Source organism: Carassius gibelio, chromosome A13 (genome assembly GCF_023724105.1).
Source record: "Carassius gibelio isolate Cgi1373 ecotype wild population from Czech Republic chromosome A13, carGib1.2-hapl.c, whole genome shotgun sequence".
Classification (NCBI taxonomy): Eukaryota; Metazoa; Chordata; class Actinopteri; order Cypriniformes; family Cyprinidae; genus Carassius; species Carassius gibelio.
In genome coordinates, this window is record NC_068383.1 from 15,144,949 (window position 1) to 15,171,273 (window position 26,325).

Sequence of the window (26,325 nt, forward strand, 5' to 3'; positions counted from 1 at the left end):
ACAATATAAATGTGTGTTTGCTGAATAAAAGTATTAAATTCTTTAAAAAAAAGGCTTAATGACCCCAAACACTGAATAGTAGAATGCTTAAAAAAACTAAATCATGTTATTTATGTGCACAATTAATCACTGAAAATATCAAAATCAAAATGTAAAAACCTTCCCCCTTCAGAAACAACTTTACTTGGTGGCTGACAATTTTTTGTAGTGCCCAGTTTTTACAATCTGATCATATTTTACTTTTGACTTTTTAACTTTGCTCTGGGTCATGACATCAGAGCTTCAGACTATCAGATCAGAAAGGCCTACTTCTTGAGAAAACCTTCAGTGCAGTACATTTACCAAAACCCTTGTGTGACTTCTCAGCCCATGCAACTCTTATCAATAAGGTAGTGGCATTCTTTCTTTCAAAGTGACTTGCAACACACTAATTACAAGCACAATCATTCTGGAGAAACATGAAGGGTCTCTCTCAACAGTGATAAAGCAGAACTGGGATCTTTGCAATTTCACGGTCATCTCTAAATTAGACTGAATGTCTTTGACAATCTGTCCTAATAAAAAGTCCCATTATGGCCCAGATGGGAACATATACTGGGAACAAACAGACCATTGATGTTCTGTAGGGTGATCTGCACATATTTTCTGGGTCAGAAGAATAGAAAATCTGATTCCTTTCAGTGGAAGATACAGAACAACTACTGTATCTCCCTCATGGAAAAAGCTACAGCACAACTAAAGGATGGACTGAGGAAACAGCCTTTTCCTGTTGACGTTAAATCAGAATTTCCTTGTTTACACTTTCTTTGGATGCATTGTTTCAGTGCTCACATTTCTTATTTATAGGTTTTTGCATCACATCCTATTTTAAAGAACAGAAACTAATTTTATTTTCCGAAACATTTATGCTTGCGCCACACGAATGCATGTATTAAAAATCTTCATAATATCTGTATTGATATTTTACCAAGTTTAAAACCAGAATGTTTTATATTTTCATAAGAAAATAAAGGTCTAAACATTTTTACAAAATCTTATAATCCGCTTCATTTAACACATTTTTACCATGTTTAAAACCAGAATTCTATATATTTTACTTAAAAATTAGCACAAAAAAAAAAAAAAAAAAAAAAAAAAAAGGGGAAGAATTATTTCCATTAGGGGAGTGCTATATGACGATTTTTGATCGTGGACAATAAAAATGTTTACGATCTGCTTTTGAATAAATATCGTAGTTTCGTTTTACAGCACACATGCATTCACAGCAGTGTTAACTCTGCGGTAGAGTTACTTTCTCATTATTGGCATGTGCTTTTAAATGTTTCATTTGCGCGCTGGTCTGACCTGTGCCACCCGAAGTGTGTCAAACACTGCCTGATTATTGAATTAAGTTATCTTTCCTGCTAATACTGTCAAAACACACAAGGTTTACATGTAGACTTGGTTAAGTCTAAAATGAAAGTAAACAGTTGAGAGAAAAACGTATACATGCCTGAATATCAGATGCGTGAAGGTCGAAGAAATAAACTCATTCAGGTTTAAAACCACTCTTGAGTGAGAAAATGGTTGTATAAAAATGAAACACTATGACAGACAGTTAACAGATTTTAGTTGTGTTGGGGTTTTTTTTTTTGTTTTTTTGGGGTGAACTATTTTCACAGCGCGGTGGACGCGCCAAGGAAGAAACGGGGTCTGGAGAATATATACTATAGGACAAATGGGGAACAGCTGTGTGTGTACGTACGTGAATAAGTGGATGAAACAGGTGTACAGAGTGAACCAGGTGTGTTGTGTTACGGTGAATGAGTCCGGGAGATGGGGAAGTGGCGTCCTCTGGTGGTGAAAGGGAGGAACGCCAGGTCCGGACTCATGACGACTATACCTTTAACATTAATAAAACAACAAAACACAAAGAGAAAAATCACTCACTGCTCTTGTCTGAAGAAATATAACACAGTTGCTTTAGGAATCAGTTTATATAGTGTTTCATTTTTATATTTGTTCATTCAATTTCTTGAATGCTCCTGCTAAATACACCTATTATACCTAGTTTGTTTTATTTGTATATTATGTGTAGCTGCAATGTGTATCTTTGTCATTCGTTTATCTTTGTTATTGAAAAATAAGAACAAAGATTTTTATCTTCACCCTCTTTGGCCTAAATATCTGCCATTCTTTTTTTTTTTTTACATTGAAAGGCTTTGTCTTTTTAATAGGGAAATTAGTTTGGCTGTAATGCTCAGACAACTTGCAAAACAATAAAACCAACATGACAAAGAATTGTGATAAATCGTGAATCGTGATATAAAAAAATAAATAAAATAAATAGATATTTTTTTCCATATCACCACCCCTACTTTCTGCTGAGGCCTGATCAAAAGGCACTATAACTCAGAGACAGAACATGGTTTATTTAGTTTATTTTTGACCTTGTTTTTGGAAATGCAGTGAACACCATGCTACATTAGCTGCCCTGCAGAGATATATCTGTGAAGTCTTTAGCGTGTGAGGGGTCCTGGGAAAATTCCTCTGAAGTCCGCCGAGGTCCCAGTCCACTTGCAGGCCTCCAGCAGCAGCTCTTTCCCTGCAGTTGTGATGACTTCCTCCTGGGAATCGACAGATCTTGCCATTATTCAGTGCACTGTGCATTCTAATACAATGAGTACAAGATTTGAAGTCTGATTTCTGATACCCAAATGGCTGAAAATCATCTTGTGCTAAAAGAGAGCATGCTACGTGTCATTTGATCTGTTTTACATATTCCAACACACCTGAAATAGTGAGGGCAATCTTATTTCAGGCACTGCTGTGTAAATCAGAGTTGCTTTTTTATTCGGTGATTGTCATTGAATTTTTCTATCTGAGCTAAACCTGTTGATTTTGTTTCATATATATGTAGACAGGTTCTCTACAGCATTTTTTAATGTATTTTTACCAGATTGCAGAGGCGTGAAGCAGGAATGCTTGTTGACAGTTGTACAACGTCCCCTGCATTTGCATGCAACTAATGTCAGAGATCTCACAGCTTTTGACTCCAACTTTGACAGCATTCCAGACAGAGAAATGCGTATCCATGGTTACACAGGCCACACGGAATGCATATATGGCTTGTGGAGATACCAAGGCAAGCTCTCAGTTATTGAAAGTTGCTCCAGTGCAGATTACATTATAGTGTTGTTTGACTCAGAAATCAGCACTGACTCCTAATCCATTCCTCAAATGTTATGATGTTACAGCACTTTTAGAGTTCCAGAGATTTTAAAAGTGACCAGACTTTAATCCTGAACATGCTGTCATGTATCTGGGCATCATCAGGGCTTCGTCACAGTAAAAACATTCTTCTGGCGAATGATGCAAACTTCCATCTGAAACTACAAGCACTAAATGGCTGCACAGAAAGAAATGGTTAACTTCCAAACAGCTGGAGGCATAGCCCACTGACAAAGCTAGTGCCATCATTTACTCCAAAATACATGTCCAAAACATAATTATGCTTTTCATTACTGGCAAAGGATAAGACGGTGTGCAAGTTTGTTTCATTTATTGTGTTTTAATGAATAACAATAATTAAAAAAAATCCTTTTACCCATATGACACACGCTATTCTGCTCTCTTACTTTGTGGAAGTCATTGAGGTCAGCAAGGGTGGCATGCCAGATTTGGTCCACACCCAGAAAGCTGTAATAGTCCCCAGGAGCATTGATAAGGAAATGCTTGAAACTGCTGGCTGTGCGATAGGAGATTGTGTAGCCCCATATCATCTCACTGACCAAAATAACATGTATTTGTTGAAATTAACTGTGGCCCTTCTCAAACCCTGCCCTGTTTACTCTTGTGAAAAGGGCAAACAGGTCAGACACTTAATTGTGTTATTTGCAATGAAAATAAAATGTATTAGTTTAGTTTAAATGTATATAATTTCATAATTGTCTTTGAAATATAGTTACATTTGAATGTACTGACATTTATAAAAAAAAACACTTTTTTTTAAATTGAAATGTTTATGTGTGCTTAAATATATTGGTGTTTACACATTTGTAATGACGAAGTTGTAATTTAGTGTTTCAAATATATTTACTTTAAATGTAATACTGAATAACACTACAGCTCTAATCAAGTACTTTACATGCTTACCAGTAGTAGTTTGACATTAGCACATCAAAATAAGTGATGTCTTTGAAGCACAAAAAAAAAAAAGATTATAAAAATTACAGAAAGAATGTGTTCCAGTATTTTTTTTCCATGTATCCCTAGCAGCAGTGTTGGTGTAAATCTACACCGTAGCTTGTGTATGTGTGTCAGTAAGAGTATGAATGAGCGTGCGTCTGTCCTCTTATCTAGACGTATCTCTTCAGAGGCACACAGACTGATGTGTGGCCCACATTCCGTTGGAATTTCCGACACTCACAAGCCTATTAATCTGCTCTCTTGTCATTTAAGCAGGAGTCACACACTGTTACCCATTCTAACATGACAAAGCTGCAGGACTCACGCCAGTAATTAGCCTAGCAAAGCCTATGAATTATTGAGCACTCCCCTTCAATTTCTCTCTAATGTCTGTCCGTGTACAAGTAGATGCAGACACACACCACTGCTCTCCATCTGTTGTTCGGCTAGTTTCTGGTTTCAGAACAAGGGCTGCATATTCCACACTTCATTTATCTCTCCTTGTGGATCTGAGTGTCAGTGTGTACAAGAGGGTAAAAGGGCAGAGCTGGGCACATGGGGCACAAATGTCTGGGTTCATGTTTTCAACTTTCTTGTGGGAAAGCACTCATCAGCCACATTCTGCAGTTAATGTTGACATTGGCAAGCTATTCAAGTTGCACACAATTTAACAGGTGATCATGGATTTTAATGTATCGTATCAGATAACAGGAGACACCTGAGAGGTCATTAAGAAACCATGGCGCGATAGCATTGCCATTCCGTTCATATCCCGCTTGTTTTGGTTTCTGCTCTTCAGTGAACCAAAGAATACGCATCTCCCTGGAACTGGGAATGGTGTTCGCACACATGCAGCGCTAATGGGAAAGAAAAGTGCTTTTTTACAAGCTTATATAATTGGTAAGTGTGTTTGGGAACATTGTAGCTGGTTTCTTACTATAAGCTAGTTTGTCTTTGTTGCAATAAACTAGTTGCTATACAGTTGTATACCAGGTAGAACACTGACTAGTTATAACTATCGCTCTCTCTTTCTCTTTCTAAACATGGTGACTGGTATTTATCAGGTTACCAAGTATATATTTGATACATTTTATTATAAATTATATATAATGATTTAATTTACAGGCTGCTTTTGTAAATGTTAAGACACATAGATAATCAAACAGAAAAAGATCAAAATGTATATGATGAAATAAAATCTTCACTCCCATTGTTCCTCCCACTCTGTCACATTGTTCACTTTCTTTTTGTTCTTGTTCAAGGGACATATATAGCTCCTTCGCTCTTTTTTCCTCTGCACGTCGGAGCTCCTCTTCTTCCCTCTGCCTCTCCTCTTCCTCTGTGTGAGTGTAACACATTTAGTTTTTTGTTTGTGACAGAAAGAGAGAGAGAGGGTGTTGACAAATCATATGCACCTCAGTCCTTACTTAGCCTCAGTATGGTGTTCTAACTCTTTCAGCACTAATGAATTAGCACCAGTTGCTCATTCGCTGTGTTGAAATGGAAATCATTTGGTTGAATAATTAATCCTCTAGGACACTAACATGTGGCAGCATGATTGTTTGAGATACTGCCGTGTAATTATTGGTATAAGCCTAATTACCAATGAGGCATTATCTGAAAACAGAGAGTCATTGTCTAGACCAGTAGAGTCCAAAAAGATGAGTGCAGTTGAGGTCATGACAGTAGCTACGGAAAAGTAGCATTTTTTTCCTTTGAGTTTGCTGACATAGTTGCTCTATATTGAAGTGTCTCCTCATATAACTGAAGCACATCTAACTAAGACTCAACTTTTGAGAGATCCCACCATTTTCTTTGTACTCTTCTCCTTAATTTGTGCCTCGGCAGTCTTTTTAAAGATTTCTTAAAGAGTATTGTGAGAGAAACACTTTACAGTTTAATGACTCAGCACTTTCCAGTAAGAAGGATGATATGTGGGCTGTGATAAATGAGCTCTTTAGTATTTGACAAGTTTCTTTAGAAGGTCTTATTACCATGCCACAAATCATGGCTAACCATCAAGGCCTTTTTGGGAAACTGCAGTGAATATTGAAAAACGGTTATGCCGCCACCCTTGTCTGTCCCGACTCCTACGTTTTGCAGTTTTTTTTTCTTCCTCTTTGAAAAGATATTGCCATCAGCGCAGCTTCTTAATAACCAATCTCGCAGCATTGGATATGCCTTTAGGATCTTATCTACTCTTTAAGATAAATTGGCTTCTGCCCTCACTGTCCTACAGCCAAACTAATTCTTATTCTTAAAACGCTGACATGTTTTTGACTTGCGAAAGTACCATGCATCTAGATTTTGGGTCAATGACATCATTTAAAAAAATTAATTAAAATACAAATTCACATATGCAATGGCATATTTTTTTTTTTCAAAATAACGTTTGATATTTTTTGGGAGGCATAAATGACCTCAATGCATATTAATGTTTGAATACTTTTTAATGTAATGAAGTCAAGTTATGTTATAAAGAGAACCCATTCCCTAGGGAATTTAACCTTTATTACGACAAGGCAACTTAGTTCAGTTTGTAAGATGTCGTCATGAAACTAACATACACAAGTACATTTTTTCAAGAGCTTTTTAATGTGTTTTAAAGCAATTCATGAAAAAAAATTATAATAAGAATACCCATATTTACTTTCCTGTGTGCTCTTATTTATCATTGACCCTTTTACACTTTAACATGACTTCTGCTTTTCACATCATCAACCAAAAGCCGCTCCGGCTCTGTATAATACATTTCCTGTTTCATTTAGCCTCCAAGCAACTAAGACTAACATGACAAAACAAAAGTACATAGACTGTTTTGGAGAACTCAAAAAGCACTCAGCCGAGTTTTTGTTGTTGCTGCAGAATGTTGCCCTCCTGTTGGTTTCAGATTGAGTATTGATTGCCTGGTTGTTCTCCTCAATGTTCCCTGTCTTTAAAAGGGAGGTCGAGAGAACAGAAGTACAGAGGGCCCACCTCCTCATACTGCTGCCGTTCCACACACTTAGCCAAATAATTTACAGAGTTTGGAACGAATGTTAGGCCCTAAAGGTGGACATCACTGCAGGTCTCGTACAAGTAACTGATCATTTGAATTGTTTTGTGACTCCCACGGCTAAGTTAGTCCTTTAGAGGGCTTGATGTGATTTTTGATCAATCACCTTTAGTTTCTCCTGTATACATTCCTCCTCTTGTTTGGTTGCGATCCTGTCCTCAGCTTCTTCCTTTCATTTACCTGCAACTAAGCTTGCTTTTTCCTTCGTGATGGGATCTCTGAACTTTTGCTTTATTTCTTCTTCTTTCTTCCACCTTGGAAAATGCCAAAAAATAAGGGGGGAAATCTTTTAATGAACTAGGATTTGAAAATGCTTAAAACAACCTATTTTCACGTCAGTGCATTTTCCTTTCATTTTTTCCTATGATGTTTTCAGGCATATTTGGAAAAATTATGGACACGATTTTTCTATATTAACAAAATAAATCTTATACTTGTACGTGGCACCCTGAAGCATGACACTACACAGCTCTTGGGCTTCTAGCTGATCCTGCCGCCTGGTTCTCTCCTCCATCAGCTCTTTGAATATAATCTTGTATGTCCTGTCTCCAGGGATGTCCCCCATCACCCAGACCCACACCTCACCATCTCTACCCTGCAACCACTGAACACTCTTTCTTTATTCTGGAGAGAGTGATAAAGGCAAAGATTATATATAAAAACCAGTTTATATTTTTAAAGGGATATTTCACCCAAAAAATTTAACCTGTCATCATTCAATTCAATTCAAGTTTATTTGTTTGGCGCTTTTTAAATACAAATCTTTACAAAGTAACTTTACAGAAAATTATGTTTCTACAATATTTAGTAGTAGCTTATAAGTGGTGACTGTCAGTTTTTGCACATATGACAGGATTTTTAGAAAAATTTATACAAGACGTAGTCAGCCAGACAATGAACATTATTAATATTATTAATAATTAATAATTATTATATGATGCAGTCACACTTGTAGCAATATTTGTTAGTTCTATTTGTTGATTCAAGGTTAGCATCATCTGGGGTCCTCTGAGGGTCAGCATCATCTCTTCTCAGGTGTTCTGGATCCAGACTGGAGCTTGTGTATATCCCGTGGCAAAACATAGAAACAAATACAGACATCATTAGCATAGCTGCTGATCCAACAAAGTAATATTAATTAGTTTAACCCAAGCTAAAGAATAAGAATGCGCATTTGATCAGATGCAACTACACTCACAATTAAAGATACATTATTTGAATGCTTTGCAAAAGAGATCCATTTTTAATCTAGATTTAAACAGAGAGAGTGTGTCTGACCCCCGAACATTATCATGAAGCCTATTCCAGAGTTTGGGAGCCAAATGTGAAAAAGCCAAAAGTCCAACGTTTTGTGACCTTAGGGAGCATGATGGATTGTAGCGTGGTAGAAGGCTAGTTAGCTACGCAGGAGCTAAACCATTTAGGGCCTTATAGGTAAGTAATGATAATTTGTAACTGATACGGAACTTAATAGGTAGCCAGTGCAGAGACTGTAAAATTGGGGTAATATGATCATGATTTTTTTGACCTTGAAAGGACTCTAGCTGCTGCATTTTGGACTACCTGTAGCTTGTTTATTGAAGATGCAGGACAACCACCTAGAAGTGCATTACAATAGTCCAGTCTAGAGGTCATGAATGCAGGAACTAGCTTTTCTGCATCAGAAACAGATAACATGTTTCGTAGCTTGGCAATGTTTCTAAGATGGAAGAATGCTGTTTTTGTAACATTGGAAATATGATTTTTAAAAGACAAGTTATATTACAAATATATTCATTTGAGTTCCGAAGATGAATGAAAGTCTTATGGGGTTTTAAACAACATGAGGGTGAGGAATTAACAAGAGGATTTTTTATTTTTGGATGAATTAGTATTTAAACAGCAATTTTGAGCTGTATATTACCTAGAAAGTGACCATCCTAAACATCATGAAACTCTTTCATGTTGAAATCCTTTACAACATATAAATAAGGAATTCATTGCAGAGACAAATATTATGGAAAGAATATATTTCTATATTTTCTATCAAAGTGTCCACCATTTTGGATATAGTTTGTTAATGAGCTTGTCACAATGCATGCTGGGACTGCCTTCTCTGATGAAAAGCCAAAACAAATAAGTGATAAATGCAAGACAAAACTTGCTAAAAGGATAGTTCACCCAGAATTACTATTCTGTCATCATTTACTAACCCTTGTTCCAACCCTGTATGAATTTATTTCTTATGTTGAACACTTACGTTGCTGGTCCCCACTTTCTGGTCAGCCATCGTTGTTACCGAAAATATGTTTACCAGCGTGGGTCAATCCGGAAGCCAAAATTTGGCCTAGAGAGCTTGGACCCAGAAAAGGAAGACTTAATCTGATTACATGAAGACCTAGGAAAGATAGACTTGCCAGACTCACCCTTTCTTTTGTTATTCAGGGGTCTTTTCCAGCCTTCCTCTTGGCTCTCACACTCCGTCTAATGTAGCACCTGCTCCTGACATATTTTGTAGAAAAGAAACGGCCTCTGCTCCTTATTTAGTTCAGCCAGAAGCTCTGGATCTACAAACATGTCTCTCAAGATCTGTTGCATCATCCTGGACTGCCAGAATCTCCTCTCCAGGAGCACGCTGGGAGAAATGGCAGATAAATTTGGAGCAGAATTCTTTGAGTCAAAAAAGGTGAAAAGTTAACTACCATTAGAGCATGCTTGCCTGGAACAGCCTGCAATGCTTTACACCTGTAAGTCATATGAGTCTTCAACAGCAAATGCCCTGAGACAGTAACACAGTTCTTACTTTATTTATATTGACAAATATGTGTTGGTTTTAGGAAGATATCTTAAGTAGTTGTGGCAAAACTTTTTGCAGTCACAAATATACCGTTGAAAAGTTTGGAATCATTATAAATTTCAATAAATTGATACTTTGTTGATCAATGATGCCCTAAATTGATCCAAATTACATTGAATCCAAAACATTTATTATGTTAATGATGACTATTTCTATATTTAACATTATATTTATAAAAAAAAAACTATACTGAGGTTTCATTCAAACCTTGTGTAGAACTCAAGTTGTTTGTAATGGGCTCATAATAAACTTCAAACAGTTTCTGGAACAGCTCGCCCATCCACACCATTTTTGTTTCTATTCAATTACCATTCAGTTTTTATGTTCTTTTGCTCATTCTACCCTTTTCTTTTTAATTTGCCAGTATCCGATGTTGTATTTTCATGAAAAGGCCAAAATCTTGTCTTCCATAAAAAAGATGAAGCTGGTCTTTGGTGAGTACTATTCAGTGAGGGCTCTGTTTCTTAACTAGGGACCGGACCTAAACCCAATCGAGATGGTTTGGGGTGAGCTGGACCGCAGACAGAAGGCAAAAGGGCCAACAAGTGCTAAGCATCTCTTAGGGAATTCCTTCAAGACTGTTGGAAGACCATTTCAGGTGACTACCTCTTGAAGCTCATCAAGAGAATGCCAAGAGTGAGCAAAGCAGTAATCAAAGCAAAAGGTAGCTACTTTGAAGAACCTAGAATATGACATATTTTCAGTTGTTTCACACTTTTTTGTTATGTATATAATTCCACATGTGTTAATTCATAGTTTTGATGCCTTCAGTGTGAATCTACAAATTTCATAGACATGAAAATAAAGAAAACTCTTTGAATGAGAAGGTGTGTCCAAAGTCAACAGTCTTGAAGGAGTTCACCGAGAGATGCTTTGCACTTGTTGGCCCTTTTGCCTTCAGTCTGCGGTCCAGCTCACCCCTAAACCATCTGGATTGGGTTCAGGTCCGGTGACTGTGGAGGCCAGGTCATCTGGCGCAGCACCCCATCACTCTCCTCTTGGTCAAATAGCCCTTGATGCCTTCAGTGTGACTCTACAATTTTCATAGTCATGAAAATAAAGAAAACTCTTTGAATGAGAAGGTGTGTCCAAACTTTTGGTCTGTACTGTATATCAAACTTAATTTTTTTATTAGTAATTTGCTTTGCTAAGAACTTAATTGGATAAATTAAACCAATTTTTCCAATTTTTGCACTCTCAGATTCTAGATTTTCAAATAGTTGTATCTTGGCAAAATATTATCCTATTCTAATAAACCATTCATCAAGTTTATTTATTCAGATGATGCAAAAAGCTCAATAAAAAAAAAAAAAGTCACTTAAGACTGGTTTTGTGGTCAAGCGTCTCATATTTTCTCATCATCCTAGTCAAAAAAAAAAAAAAAAAACCAACAGTCTTGTGACATCTTAACACTTGTTATCTACACAGAAAATCAATAGCTAGCATTGGTAAGCAGTCGGTTGTCTGTTTTCCTAGGTCACTCTTTTTCTGCATTATTCATCTTACTGACCTGCTCTGGTTCCTTCAGATCCTTCTGTGTCCTGCCAGCATGGAGCTTCTCGCTGTGTCATGTAAGGGTCGAGCACAGTCAGGTGATTGCCTGTGAATGCAGCGGTGCAGTATAGTGTCTGTGTGATTATATCTATGTTGTGATGGGCCTCTGGTGTGCACTGAAGTTCAGAAGTGTGAATAAACAAGTGCGGTTGTTAAACTATAATGCAACTGGTTCTCTTTCGCTCGCTTACTTTTGGTATCTCACCATGGCACACAAATATAGACATGCACCGAGAGAGAGAGAGAGAGAGAGAGAGAGAGAGAGAGAGAGAGAGAGAGAGAGAGATACTGCTAATGTAATTAGAACCTCTGTTGTTCTATCTAGGGTTCATCTGGGCCATTGCTCTCTTCATTAAGTCTGTCTTCCTGTGGTACACGGCTAATGCCTTTGCAAGAGAGACTCTGAATTATTCTTTAAGCTATTTAAGCTCATTTAATTCTGCTAACTATGCTGAGATTACGTCTTTGGCATGAATTATTAATTTGTATCTGTACGTTCATTCCTTACATTTATTTCTATCTATGTAAACTATCACCTTAAACACAGAGTAAAAAAGCAAAGCCTTGTGACTTTGAGCTTCTATCCGTACATCTGGGAAAAAGACTGAAGGTGTGTTGGTGTATGTGAATAGTATCTTAGTGTTTTAATGTTCTTTGCTGGGCACCACAAACAGCCACATGGTGCATAATTCTCTCTCTCTCTCTCTCTCTCTCTTTCTGTCCTGTATCCTTCTGTGTCAAGATTATATTTCCTTTTCAAAAGATCCTTGATTTTTTTTCCCCGTACAGCCTTGATGAATGTTAAGTTGTAGTGCATGTTCATGTAAGTATTTAGCTCTGATATATATATATATATATATATATATATATATATATATATATATATATATATATTTACTAATAATCTATTTTAATTGTACTTATAAAACATTATAGGCATATTACTGATTTGTTTGTCATGAAACTTTAAATAAATGTCTTTACACGTTGATTCATATACTGTGAAATTTCTACTTGTCTACTTTTTCATTTTCCATCTTTATGAATGTTATAAATGCAGACAACTTCAAACGAATACCAATACTTCCTGACAGGCAAAACTAAAAGTTTGGACCCTCACACTAGCGCTTTCCTCTCCAATACTTCTTAAAAAGTCAATTTATCTCCCAGCAAGCTTAAGCCCCAGGCATCAAGACAGATTGTTTTAGGTCCTTTCTCAGCTGCAATGACACATGAGATATGGACTCGCAGAACTGAATGTGTGGGTGAGTGTGTTACACCGTCTGTAGGTTTTATGTGTATGTGTATGCATCACCAGAAGTGAGTGGCCAAAATCGATCAAATGCTATAGACGTGGTTCATTGGCACCAGAAGTTCTCAGTACAAGTAAGACCCCCTGTACTTTGGGATTTATATCTAAACCCTCTTGTTTCTCCTTCAGGGGTTTCATGAAATTCCCATTATTAGCTTGTCTGAACTGATAAGAATATCATTTGGAAAAGTCAGCATGTCATTTTAAATACAAGTAAAAAATTCTATGCAAGGCTATAAACAAACTTTGATGTCACCACCATTAAACTTCCAACAACTGCAGTCTCTATTAAAATAAAAAATAAAAAATTCCCTTAAAAATATAATAGTTTGCAAGAGCTCAATTAAAACACAATGAGGCTGCAAATGCAGACTAGTTAGTTCACTTGTTTGGTGTGATGATATTAATGTCACCGATAATCATCGCAGTACCACTTGTCAGCAACTGACAAGACAAGAAAAAGCTTTTAAAAAAATCCCAAAGAGGTAAAATGTGAAATATCTTGAGCTTGTGTTAACCACAGACCTTATTTCAAGCTTTTAACCAAAAGCCTATTCGAAAAACCCATTGACGTCAGGACGATGGAAACGGAAGTGCTAAAATGCTAACTTGTTCCCAGGTTTTGGCCTACTAAAATACATCATTCCTGTAGCTCTCTATTCCCCTTGGACCTTAGCTCTATTTTTATGCTTTTGATAAATGCATACAGTGCCTGCACGCACTATAGTTATATGATAATAACAGACAGGGGGCAGTGTTGAGCTAAAGTTAAGCAAGCCATTAGAGATTACTTGGTATTTCAAAACAACACTAATCAAGAACAAGGCTTCCAAGAGGGAAGGACCAGTCAGAGCCAAGGCTGCCACAGCCTGTTTGGCAATGGTCTACGTTTCGGTCACAGTCTGCTGTCAGGCTTTGACTAATGGTGTCTGCCAGTCTCGTATTCACGCTCTCTCTTGCTCACTCTGTCCCCTGGCTCTGTTCTTTCTCTTTTATGTTGCTTTTTTCCTTCCAGTGACTTGTAACCCTTCTCCACACATTTCCACCCATCTCTCTTTTCCTCCTTTAGTTTCTATTCTTATTCCTTTCTATTGCTAATTTATGTAACCGATGATAATAAAATCCCTGAGCTTTTGTAATTAAGGAATTAGAGATGAGCGGGAAAGCTTAATGGTGAACTGCGACAAAAATACATCCTCCCTTAGACAGTTTCATGGACAATATCTCTTCCATGTTTAGATATATGCACAGCCCACCTGAGAGTCTTCAGTGATCGCATCTGTTGCACACTGGACAGAGAGATGAAGGCTGTATTGATCAGACACAACAAGTAGAAGAAATGAAAGGACTTGATCAAACACGCAGCGAGAGAGGAAGACAGCAATCAGTCTGGCTGTTTGAGTTGCTCTTTACTGGTCCAGATAGATTTGCTGGGGTTATGACAGGTGTTCCTGTTGTGTGAACTCTTTCTCGCCTCCTCACTGTTTTTATATGCTGCATTATAGCTCTATTATAGAAGCTTAAGTGGACGTGTGGAGACATGTGGATTGACATCAAGATTTGTGTGAGAGTCAGAGAGATGCAGTGCCTTGGATGGAGAAGTACAGAAACAACTTTCTAAGCAGACGTCGCCATATGCACATACATGATATGCATTTGTGATGGGTTTGTGTGTATACAAGCATTTATGTTCATAAATATACCCTCAGATGATCAAGCCAAACAGCAGGGGTGCCTGTAATTGAGTCAAAATAAATTCCCCTTCACCAAAAAATCCTCCTCCTGCTGTTTGTGTGGTCCAAGAAGCCACATTACTGGAGAATGCTTCTCCTCAATCATGGCAATCTGTGTCTTTGATATTGTGTTTTATCAAATCAGTACTTTTCTACACATAAAGATCAATCAACTTTATAAGTTGCTCTGAGAAATAAAGTGAGATGTGCAGAGGTGAACATTTTCCTCTGTTTTTTTTTTTCGTTTTAGTGGGTGTTTACATGTGGCACGCAGACTTTATAAAAAATGGAGCCTAGAATATCTGGTAAAAATACATGGTTTTTAATCCTGCATGATATTCTCTAAAATGGATACATCTTTATGTCACATTTATATGTCACAGTTGTGTTCTATAGCATGATTTTTAATATTTCATGCCAGAGGGTCAGTTTTAGTGTTTTTGAGAAAGAATGAAGAAAAACTGATCCATAGCAAAATAAATGTGTGAAAGTCTGAATTTAATAGATGATGAAGATAAGGGCTTAAAAACCTATAGCTTATGATATAAACATGCTCTCATTATTTCTCTGACAACAGTTATTTGCTTTAGTGTATTGCTATATGCCTGACATTCCCTCTTCATCCCTCTTCAAATTCAATATGCTTCAGAGATTTGACATGCTTTCATAATGGTGTGTTCAACTTTGTTATTTGAAGTCTCACCAGAGCAACTCATCCCGCCCCCTCCCCTAATGGAACCACAACATAAAATGCTCTGGATGCCATAATACTGGCTTCTCTGAACCTTGAGGTGGCATGTCATTGGCAAAGCCTTGTATTCTTTCTTGTCATTTGGCTCAATGAATAAAATAGACACTAGGAAGTGGACCAAGACTGCAACTTTGCACAGTTCACTCTCCATCCTCTCTGTTTCAAAGGCAACATTATGGAGCTGTTATTATTATGCATCTGGGGCACAGATATAGTATGTTAAATGTAGCAAGTATGGTTATCACAGCCCCAGTATGCAGGGGAATAATTAGGCTGAAGGATGCTCTGCCCGACAGCTTTATCTTGACCATCAATAGTCAGCTAAATACAAATATCTGTCCCTAATAAAGAAGACTATGCTCAGCCAAAGTGTGAAATAGACATATTTAAATTATTAAACCAAATGCTAATGTTACACAACAGCATTTAAGGCAGAAAATCTTTTTTTTTTTTTTTTTTTTTTTTTGATTATTTGGAAGGTCTTGACTGTTTCTAAGCAATTGAATGCTCTGGGTCAGTACTCAGTGTTTAGCATCATAGTGCTAACGAAGCTAAGATCATGGATTTGATTACCAGAGAACACATATTGATTATAACGTATCTACTGTAAGTTACTGTGCATAAAACACCTGTCAAATGTAAAAATATTAAAAGTAGACTTTCAAAAAAAAAAAAAAATAATTTGTAGACTTTCATGTCGCTGATAAAACGTTGAACCCTCCTTGAGCTACTAGGGGTGTTATGGTCATGGTGCACAAAAATGACTGTTCGGTACGTACCTAGGTTTTGGCGTCACATTTTGGTATGATTTCGGTACAGCAGGGGGAAAAACTAAACATAAAATTGCTTTTTAAAATATTAAACAGTGGTTTACTGAACAAATGGCTCGTTCTTTTAATACATTTAATTACTATTAAAATTTTATTAGGGGCACAAAATATACCTTGGATTCTACACTAAACTATAGAGAGCCCTATAGTTTACAATTAGTGTACAATTAACAACAGATCCCATCTTAAATTTAATTACTATTTATTTTCTATATAATAATCAACACTTAAAAAAATGCAAACATGTAAAGTAGATGCATAATGAAGTTTTTAAATTAACTTCTAAAATATATTTCTACTTGTTATTGATTAAATCACTGACAGGCAAGTAAAATTAAAAGAGTATATAGTCTTATATTTTGTGAAATGCTCTTGTCTAGACTTAATTTACGAGCTGTGGACACTGATGACTTGACTGATGTAAATGAAATGCTTTGTGACATTTTCTTTACAAGCTGTTTTACTGATGTCTTTCTGCAGTTAAAACACTGATTGAAAGATTACATGAGGCATGAGATGTTCATTCATGTTTATTTCACATTAAGTAAAGTAGTAAAGAGGAAGGGATAATCACCCTGCCGCTTGAACTGAGGTGTTTATGGGCGATCTGTAGTGACATATCAAAGAGCAGCAAAACTGATTTTATTGTTTGAATTTCCTGAAAAAAAGGACATCATTTGAAAGATGAGACTTTGTTCCTTATCAGAAGTAACAATATATAAAACTGGAAGTTTCCAGTGAAGTTACGCTCATGCAGTTGTTAAAATAACTGTATTTGTTCGGTACACATGCGTACTAAAAGACCCAAATTGGACATTTTTGGTATGAATGTATTATGTATTGGTATGTGATTGTATTCTAAAAGTAATGATTAAAGTTTGATTAAAGTCCACTAAAGATGCCAGGAGTTGATGTGAATAAATGGAAAGTGAATTAATGTGTAGTGAGTGAGTCAATAGAAGAGGGGCCAGGACCAAACCCTGTGGTACTCCAGTGTTATTCACCACATCATTTCAAGCACACAAGGAGAATCATGAACTGACACCTGTCAGTAAGGTAATCTGTGATCTAGGCTGTGAGAGGATTCTCTTACATCAACCTGAGTTTAATCCCAAACTGGAGTTGCAGAAGGATGAAAAAGATATAGAACATTTTTCATCAACAAACAAAATGCTGAAAATGGTTTCTGCCTTATCCAAGAGTGGATAATATAAAATTATAAAACCAATATAAAATTAACCTATTTAATTTCATTTTAAGAAATTTTCTGCATTATTTCGTCTGACAGGAAATTGAGTTTCTCAGGGAGCTTCCGGACCATTAACAAATAAATAAAATAAAATGAAGTGGCACTACAGAATGACAGAATGGTGACCCTAATTCCCATTTTAAACTAGGAGAGGCCTTCTTCCTCCTTTTAAAAAGCTATTATGTAACAGTGATTCTTATTAACGAATAATTATTTAATTTGATGCTTTGACTGATATGAACTAGAAGTGTTATGTTCTGAGAGGAGAAGCCAACAGAGGGAACTGAGGACAGGTCTGCATAATTGCCATTTTATCAGGGTCACCCCCAGGGCCACTGTCCTTTCAAATGCACTCACTGCTAAACCTTATTCACCCTGATTGCAACAGGCACCTAAATAATCTGCTCATAATGGTGCTCATTTATAGTGGATCATACCTGAATGTGCATTTTAACTTTGTCACTGATCAGTGCTCACATAGCTGCAGTTTTGCAATAAACAAAAGAAGAGCAGAGGATGCTTTAAAGACATAAATTGTGTAATGTAGATTTCTTATCTTCTTCTTGAGGTATTTTATGTTGGATCTAAAATAACACACACACACACACACACACACACACACACACCTGTGAAACCAGGCATTCTGTTCACATTACTCCTGTACTGCATGATCTTCACTGGCTGCCTGTGGCATCAAGTATTCACTTTAATATACTGCTTCTAACATTTAAGGCATGGTCTTGCACCTCCATATCTCTCTGTCCTACTGTACTCCTTTTCTCCTGCCTGGTCCATCAGATCATCTGAGCTAGGTCTTTTGCCTATTTCTCATTTTCAGCTGTTCACTGTAGGTGGTCATTTAGTGTTAATGCTCCTAAATTATGGAATTCACTACCCCTTACACTTCATAATATATAATCTTTTCCTACCTTCAAGACTCAGCTAAAAACCTATATTTTTAATATGTTTTTTTTTCTTTAGAATATGGCTATATGTGTCATTATGTGTCTGTACTGTGTATGTGGGTGTGTAAATGTCTCATATACTGTGACCTTGAGCTGTGGAAAGGTGTTATATAAATGAAACTTAATCTTCTTCTTCTGTTTCATGTATTTTGTCGTAAAAGCTCTGCATTTCTAATAATTCTTCTAACAATATCGTTGTGTCTGCAATCATTGCAATTTTAGGCTGAAATACACTACAAGACTTTTAAAAAACAGACTTTGGATAAGTCAGAGGAACATCAGAGCCAGTCTGCATTATTTGAGAAGTCAGAATTTATATATTTTTTTTTACATGTAGACGTTCTATGACTACTGTACCGTCTATTCTTACAATTGATGGCTTACACATCGAAAAAATAACTGCTTATAAATGCTTATAAATGACGAGAAGTTGGCATTTGATGTTCATATTGATTGGTTGGTAAAACAAACTTAAACCAAGATTTTATTATTTTTTTTTTTTTGTTCCGGCAAAATAAAAAAAAAAGCTTTTCTTTTGGAGATATAAGCGAATCATTCAGACTATACCCATTTTCGATTATGGTGACTATACTTACTAAAAAGTGTTTATCATGCTGTGTTGCACTTTATAACTAATACTTGCTCATGTGAACACCATTGTTTGTGTTAGTGTAGGTTGGTCCTCCTTTATCAAAAAAGGAAAGCACATATGTTGTTTTTTATTGTAAAGGCACTGCAGGGTATACTTCCAAAGTATATTTCTAGTCTTATATGATTGTGTAGAAATAAATATTCTACCAGATCTTCAATTGGGATTAAATTAGAAGTGCCTGGGGTAAATTTAGAACATGGAAAATCAGCTTTTTCATGCTCTTTGGTTGTGGAATGATTTTCTGATTAATTCTCCATTTGAAGCAAGTGTACAAAGTCAGCAAGTGTATAATGCCTAGATTTTTTAAATCTGTTCTGATTGTAAACATCTTAGTCGTGTATTCCAGCCTTTCACTGCACATCTGAAGTTTGAGTTGCCATAATGCCACATACTGTACAAAAGTTATTCAAAAAATGAAAAATAAAATTGAGAGTTTTATTCAGCAAGGACATATTAAATTGATCAAGGGTGACAGTATACAGTACATTAATGTTATAAAATAATTACATTATAAATGTTGTTCTTTAGAATTTTCTATTCACCAAAGAATCTTGGAAAAAAAAAATATTTTTATTGTTGTCAAATGCAGCTTTGGTGAGCATAAGAAACTTTATTTTTAATTTTTTATAAAAGGAAACAAATATTTCCAACACCAAACTTTTAAATGCATACCTGGCGGAAAGCTATAATTCTAGCACACATGAGCTTTCATTGAGGTTAGCACTTTAAGTCATCACTGTACTGTGGTAGGTCTGAGCTCAGCAAAGCACATGGTATGTGCTCACTATGGTTACATGCAGCATACTGTACTTATAGGTTCAAGACATTCTGTGAAAGTGAGAGATGTTGGTTGGACTGATCATACCAAAGGGAGTGAAGGAACAGATTATATCCATTTGAGGTCAGGCTAGTGCCATGTTTTTTTTTTTTTTACTTTGCACAGACTCTGATTTCATGAGCATGGCAGACCACCAGTGGGTAGACTTCATTCTGGATGAGATGTCTGGTGTATAATTCAGCCAGTAACTGAAACTGTAAGACAGAGACAAGGAATATTAATGTACATGGCTGGCACCTAACAGGTGGTAGAACTGATTATTGGAAGAGGGTAATGAAGGGGTATATTTTTTCTGACAGCTCTCTCTGAGGTTTCCAGATCTCTATTAGTGGTTGTACATGTTTCTGTGAAGCAAATGATGAAATCTTAAATGACGTATGGAGTACGGAGTATTCATTCTTACACATCCCTCTTCTTAACGCTTTCTTTTTGCAGTTTCCTTTTTGTAGGCACTTCTGAATCAAGAAGCTGACTCTTGCTGGTAGTATGTGCATTTCCAGTGTCACTTAGCAAACCACATTTACCACAAAGAGTTGCTTTTCCTGCTGGATAAACAGACAAGAACAAGAATGATTGATGACTTCTGGCAATAAAATATTGAAGTCATTACGGTTATTTGTATGTTCACAACTAAACCGAAAATGATAACGGCATGTGTATCAGCTCAGACACAACCTCCCATGGTCACAGAATGCCCCAGAAAGAGCAGACAGATTTACACATCTCGAGGGTAATTGCAGTTTTCCGGTGACTAAACGGATCTTGACTACAATTACAACTCAAATTGCCAGCACTTCTCCAAGGCACACTTTTGGATTTGATGCAAAAAATAAAACCTCAATCACAGGCCCCATAATGGGCTTGACATATGACTCTTTGGCTGGGAACCAAAGGCTTGTGTGGTAATTGTGACCCAGGGTAAAAGCTGTTCATGTAACAGCTATAAGTGGGGAAATTGCCTGGACAATGTTGAAGGGAGAATAATTGGCGAATGAGTGAATGGTCACAAATAGGAATAGTGTAGTTTGGTGTCTCTGCATCTAAACCAAGCACTTGAATCAAATGAATACTATTATTCCATTGTATCCAGTGTTTTTTTTATTTCAGTTAAGCATTAAAACAATCTAATATAATATAATATAATCTAATCTAATCTAATATAATATAATATAATATAATATAATATAATATAATATAATATAATATAATATACTATAATATAATATAATATAATATAATATAATATAATATAATATAATATAATATAATATAACTACTTTTTAATCATATAAATGGCAGTACTGACAATATTCTTTTCCCAAAATACATTAAATATATATTTAAAAAATGTATTATAATTTTGTAAACCACCAAGAATTATTCTCTTTTTTTTTCTTTAAGTGTAAGAGAACAGATTAAGCCCCATCAACACACATTTTGGCCTCATTCACTTGATAGTGTGATGAAACTATTAGTATTCCATTCACAAATCTAACATAGAAATAACAAGATACATGCTTGATCCTGTGCTCACACACATAGATATCTCACATGATATATGTATGCTATCATCTTCAAAAAGATGTGATAGGAGTGGATGGGGCACTTTCGGCTTTGTGAGAGGAATGAAATTACCTTTCACATTTCAGGCATCATTTACAGCACCATTGCAGATTGCTAAATACTGCTTTTTGCCACAAAGGTAGCCAGAAAACATTCTGCTTTGAAATGAACAGAGTCAGACATTTGTTGTGTTCATTTCTGACTCGACTGTATGTTTAATTTTGCCGAAGGTTTTATATAAATGAGTCCTTTTTGTTTGGTTAGACCATTTCTGAAAATTGAATGGATGCTTTGAGGGTCTCAGCCACAATGACTCATGCAATTAGCGGCTACGGATAACGGAAATGGAATCTGTTTAGCCTGCACTTCTTCAGCCGCTCATCTAACTTTTACTATTATTCAAGGTACAATTTGAGACCAGAAAATTCAGGAAGTGAAGACAGCTATTGAAGACTGAAAGGATGTTATCCTGTTCCATTCACAGATCCAGTTCAATGCAGCCCTTTGAGACTCAAAATACTTTCATATTTCATATTTCCTGTGTGGATTTAGGGGTCATGTTGGTAGATTCAGTCATTTTTAAATGAGGACAAATAAACAGAGGATAAGGATAAATATATTAGATATACAGTATCTGAAGGACTCAGGCTAAACATAATACAGTCAATCAAATCAATTCTTGTTAATTGATCCCTAGTAATACTAGATCATTTTAAGTATATTCTAGCATGGAGTGTTTAAAAGGAATGAAAGGACGTGGCCTGGGAAAGCTGCGGTCTTATCTTCATCTAAATTTTTTGTTGTATTTACACAACTGCAGTATAGTTATAATTTTAAAAATATTTAAATATAGCCAACAACTTCTGCTGTGCTCTGTGTAGATGCATTTACCATGGTCCTGTCATTGATGCAGTTCAGGGTGTTTTTCACCAGAGGCCACTGTTTCACCGCTTTGGCCGGAGTGGGGCGAGCTCATATACTACAGTTTTGGCTAATTCCAAGTTATTCTATTGTTTTTTTCTTTTAAAAGTGGTGTTGTTCTATAATTTATGAACATTGTGGCTTTTTTATTTGTTCATGCAGTGTAGTTCATAACTGAGCATAGTTTTGGTAGGGTGTGTATTGCTACATTGTGCACCAAGTCAGATTGCTGGTGGTGTTTTTAAGAACTTCTCAGCCTCTTTTTCTCTTACTGTACACATTGCTTTTCATCACTGTATTGGGATGAGATGGGACCTTCAGGGACATGACAAGGAAGACATTCTGTTAAGCTGAACAGTGCTATACAAAATAGTTTCCATCCAAACAACAAATTTTTTAGTTTTGTTTTTTAAACACAGAGAAGACTTGTGGGTACATAACTCCCAAAAAGGCTACTGATGTGTCTAACACAATCAGCATTCTATTTACATCCCATAATACCACCTCTAAAAGTATAATACATGGTCAAAAATCTATTTCAATGAACAGCTCTGGCTGTTTCCGCTGCTCTAAAGTGGAAGTGCATAAAATCAATCAAGCTTAGAGCCACAGACATCACCTTAGACAAACAATTTTCTTTTTAGCAAAATGGAGAGAACCAGAAAAAGCTTTGTGATTGTCAAAGTAAAATGGCACAGAAAAGCTCGACTAGCCTGAACAAAGAACGAACCTAAATCCCAGCGAACCCCTTTGGGATGAATTGAAACAATGACTGTGAGTCAGAATCCATCACCTGATGTTTGACCTCAGTGATGCTTATGTGTCTGAATGGGAGCAAATCCCTACTTCCATTTCCCAACACCTTGTAGAAAACTTTTCTGTGAGAGTAAAAGGTTTGATAACAAAGAGAAATCCATCCCCATTAATGCTCATGTTTTCTCGTAATTAAATGTTTAAGAAGCACATACAGGAGTAGTGTTTGTCCACATATTGTTGGCCATGTAGTATTTGTGGTAAAGTAAGAAAAAAACAATTATAATAATAAAATCAAGAAACTTACTGTCAGAAATGTTTTTTTTCTGCCTCAGTTTCTACAAAATATATAGAAATTTAGCTTGCAATTTGTCAGTAAACTTCAGTTGGTTCTGTTGGTTTTGTCACTGATTGATTTACTAGTTCTTTTGGGACTTCGGCAATCAAGTTATTTGTCTTTTCTTCAGTCTTAGAGACTGTGGCAAGTGAATGGTCATTCAACCATTCGCACAACTGCAGGATAATATGAGAATAGTAATATGAGCACCAGGTAATTCACTGTGTTTTTCCAACAGCAGTAATGTGCCAGCTGGGCCACTGTGGTGCTGCACATTTGCTAGTGGAAGCTGGACAGAGGCATGACCATAGAAAGTTATGTTTTAGACCCCAGGCAGAACTGGGGTCTCTAATCTGTACAAACCTGCAGTTTTTGAACCACAGGGAACTTAAATGGTAAGAGTTACAAATATCCCCAATAGCTTTCTACAAATATGAGCTCCCTTAAATAGAGCTCTTGTTCATAACCTTTTTGAAAGTTTTGCAGTTAAGAGTTGTGCAGTTCCAGTTTCCATTTCGATTTTCAGCCTCCAATGATTATGAAAATACAGTAATTGAGAAAATATTATTATTGCGCCCAAGGCCCTTTCTAGCGCTGTGCTTCTGCTCCTCCATAAAATCTCAGTTTCATGTGCATATCAGTAAAAATCATGCAACATAATTATTTTTCAAAATGAGATGTGCTTGATTTATTAAAGTCGATTAGATTTAATCATGTTTTTAAAACACGAAAGTGAGCTTGCGCTGTTTCTCGGGAGGTTTTCTGTTCATGCAGTCAGATATGAAATGGAAATTTGTATATTTTTTTCAATTGTACTTATTCTTTGCTCTTTTGATTTTATTGTATTACTGACATTTTAATTATTTTCAGTAGTTTTTGAGGATTTAAGATTTACCCTAGTATTCTGCTGTGCTTGATAATTGTAAAAATGTAAAAAAAAAAGTATATGTCATAGCAACCTTATTTTAAGAATGTATATATTGATATATATTGCTATCTTTAAATAAATCACTCATATATAGTTTTGGTCATGTGGCCCATTCATAATCATGTTAGATAATCGCAATTACAATATACAAGGATTTTTGCTATAATCCAGCAGCCCTACTACCTGATCCTTTGAAATGCTTACACAATGTTCAAGAATACAGCAACCAATGATACTTTTCTATCTTTCTCTTATGATGTATTCTGTACAGAGGCCCCACAAAACCCGGGGGTATTTGGACACTTAAGTCACACTTGAATTACTTATCATACCAGATGCCATCTGCAAACAAATGATGCTTGACCTTTTTCAGAATTAACTTCCCTTTCTGTACAGTTTTGCAAGCAGGATTAACCAAGTCCTAGTTCATTTTTCAAAACTGCAATCAGAAAGTGTGTAAATTGTTCCTAATTTTCAATTATAATATATCTTTTTGTGTGTGTTTTGCCAGTCCAAAACTTTTGAATGGTAATGGTTGAGTGTAAGTGTGATTCTTAGGATCAATTTCAGATATTTTATTTTTTATCAAAATGAACAATTGTCGATTGTCCTTTAATTAGATGAATGGAAAGGCAAAGTGAAGAAAGCATTCTGGAAGTCCAAGCATGTCTGCAATGTGTATAAACAAATGATTCATAGCATACATTCAGAGATTACTCCAATTACCTAAATAAACCTTTTCACTTTAAAGGATTGCTCTTGAGTGCTCATTTACAAGCTGACCAGCACTATACCTTTTGATGAAGACTGTTGCAAGCATGCTTGTTTTACCTATATGACGCATATTTTTCAAACATAAAATAAAGGTCTCTATAATATATTTACATTTGCATTAACATTTATGCATTTAGCAGATGCTTTTATCCAAAGTGACTTACAGTGCATTTAGGCTATATATAATATAATGCAATGCATAATTAATCTTAAGAATGTGCAAATTTTTGTGTTAACAGGTCACAGACAACTGGGATTAATATGCTGCATATTCTGCCATGTTCAACTCATACAAGTCCTGTTTCTCATCTTGCCTGTCAGCGGTAATTTTATTGATGAACCCATCTAAGATAATAAAGGGATAGAATCTATCTGATCTGTACTTCAGTTAAAAGTATCAATTTACACAAAACATTCATTTGATGATCACACTACTCAAAAGTAACTTACTTGACTCCATGAAAAACTAATGCTAATATTGTCAGCACAGTGACAAGCAAAAATGATCCAAATCTCTGTTGTTATTTCCACTTGTAGCATGAGAGCATTATTGGAAATTCCTGCTGGGCGTGATTTCTGTTTAGACGTTTCTCTCATTGCTTGAGAGCTCCAAGTGCAATTTTCTATGTTCTCTTGTTTAAGTCAGGATAACAGACTGAAATGCTGACATGGCCTGACAATTTATTTGGGATGACATTGACTCTTTTACTTACAACACTTAGGTGCAACACTTAATTATGTCTGTTACAGAGAGGAAGCCATCGCAGAGTGATTATGACCGTAATGGGACTCAAAGACAGTTGACGAGGCGCACATTACAGTCTCACAGACTGACATCAGACACCCTGCTGAAATAATGGGGGGTATTTTAGCCAGTGGAATAGGAAAGTAAAAATTCCACTGGCTAAATATTGTAGAAGCTTAATTTTCTGTAAAGTTGCTTTGCAAAGATTTTTATCGTAAAAAGCACTATACAAATAAACTTGAATTGAATTGAAAGTAAATGGGGAGAGTAAATCTTTCAGGCTTCCGTTTTGACAGACACAAAATTTCAAGTATTTTAAATTTCCAGGCAAATGTTATTTTTTGTCATGTTATTTGCCAATT

The 26,325-nt window shown here is 36.0% G+C and overlaps 2 long non-coding RNA genes across 3 annotated transcripts; one reads left to right on the forward strand and one right to left on the reverse strand.

Annotated features, from left to right (window-relative positions):
* The first annotated feature begins 4,963 nt into the window (after positions 1 to 4,963).
* Positions 4,964 to 25,826, forward strand: LOC128026298 (uncharacterized). Its single transcript, XR_008186393.1, has 3 exons — positions 4,964 to 5,067; positions 5,430 to 5,510; positions 25,458 to 25,826. It is a non-coding gene; the product is annotated as an uncharacterized LOC128026298 (long non-coding RNA).
* On the reverse strand, positions 7,938 to 11,784 carry LOC128026295 (uncharacterized). Of its 2 annotated transcripts, none has more exons than XR_008186389.1 (2): positions 11,569 to 11,784; positions 7,938 to 9,836 (listed from the first exon to the last, which is right to left on the reverse strand). It is a non-coding gene; the product is annotated as an uncharacterized LOC128026295 (long non-coding RNA). The 2 variants fall into 2 exon arrangements; XR_008186390.1 differs by having other exon boundaries at positions 7,938 to 9,871.
* Positions 25,827 to 26,325: the final 499 nt, after the last annotated feature.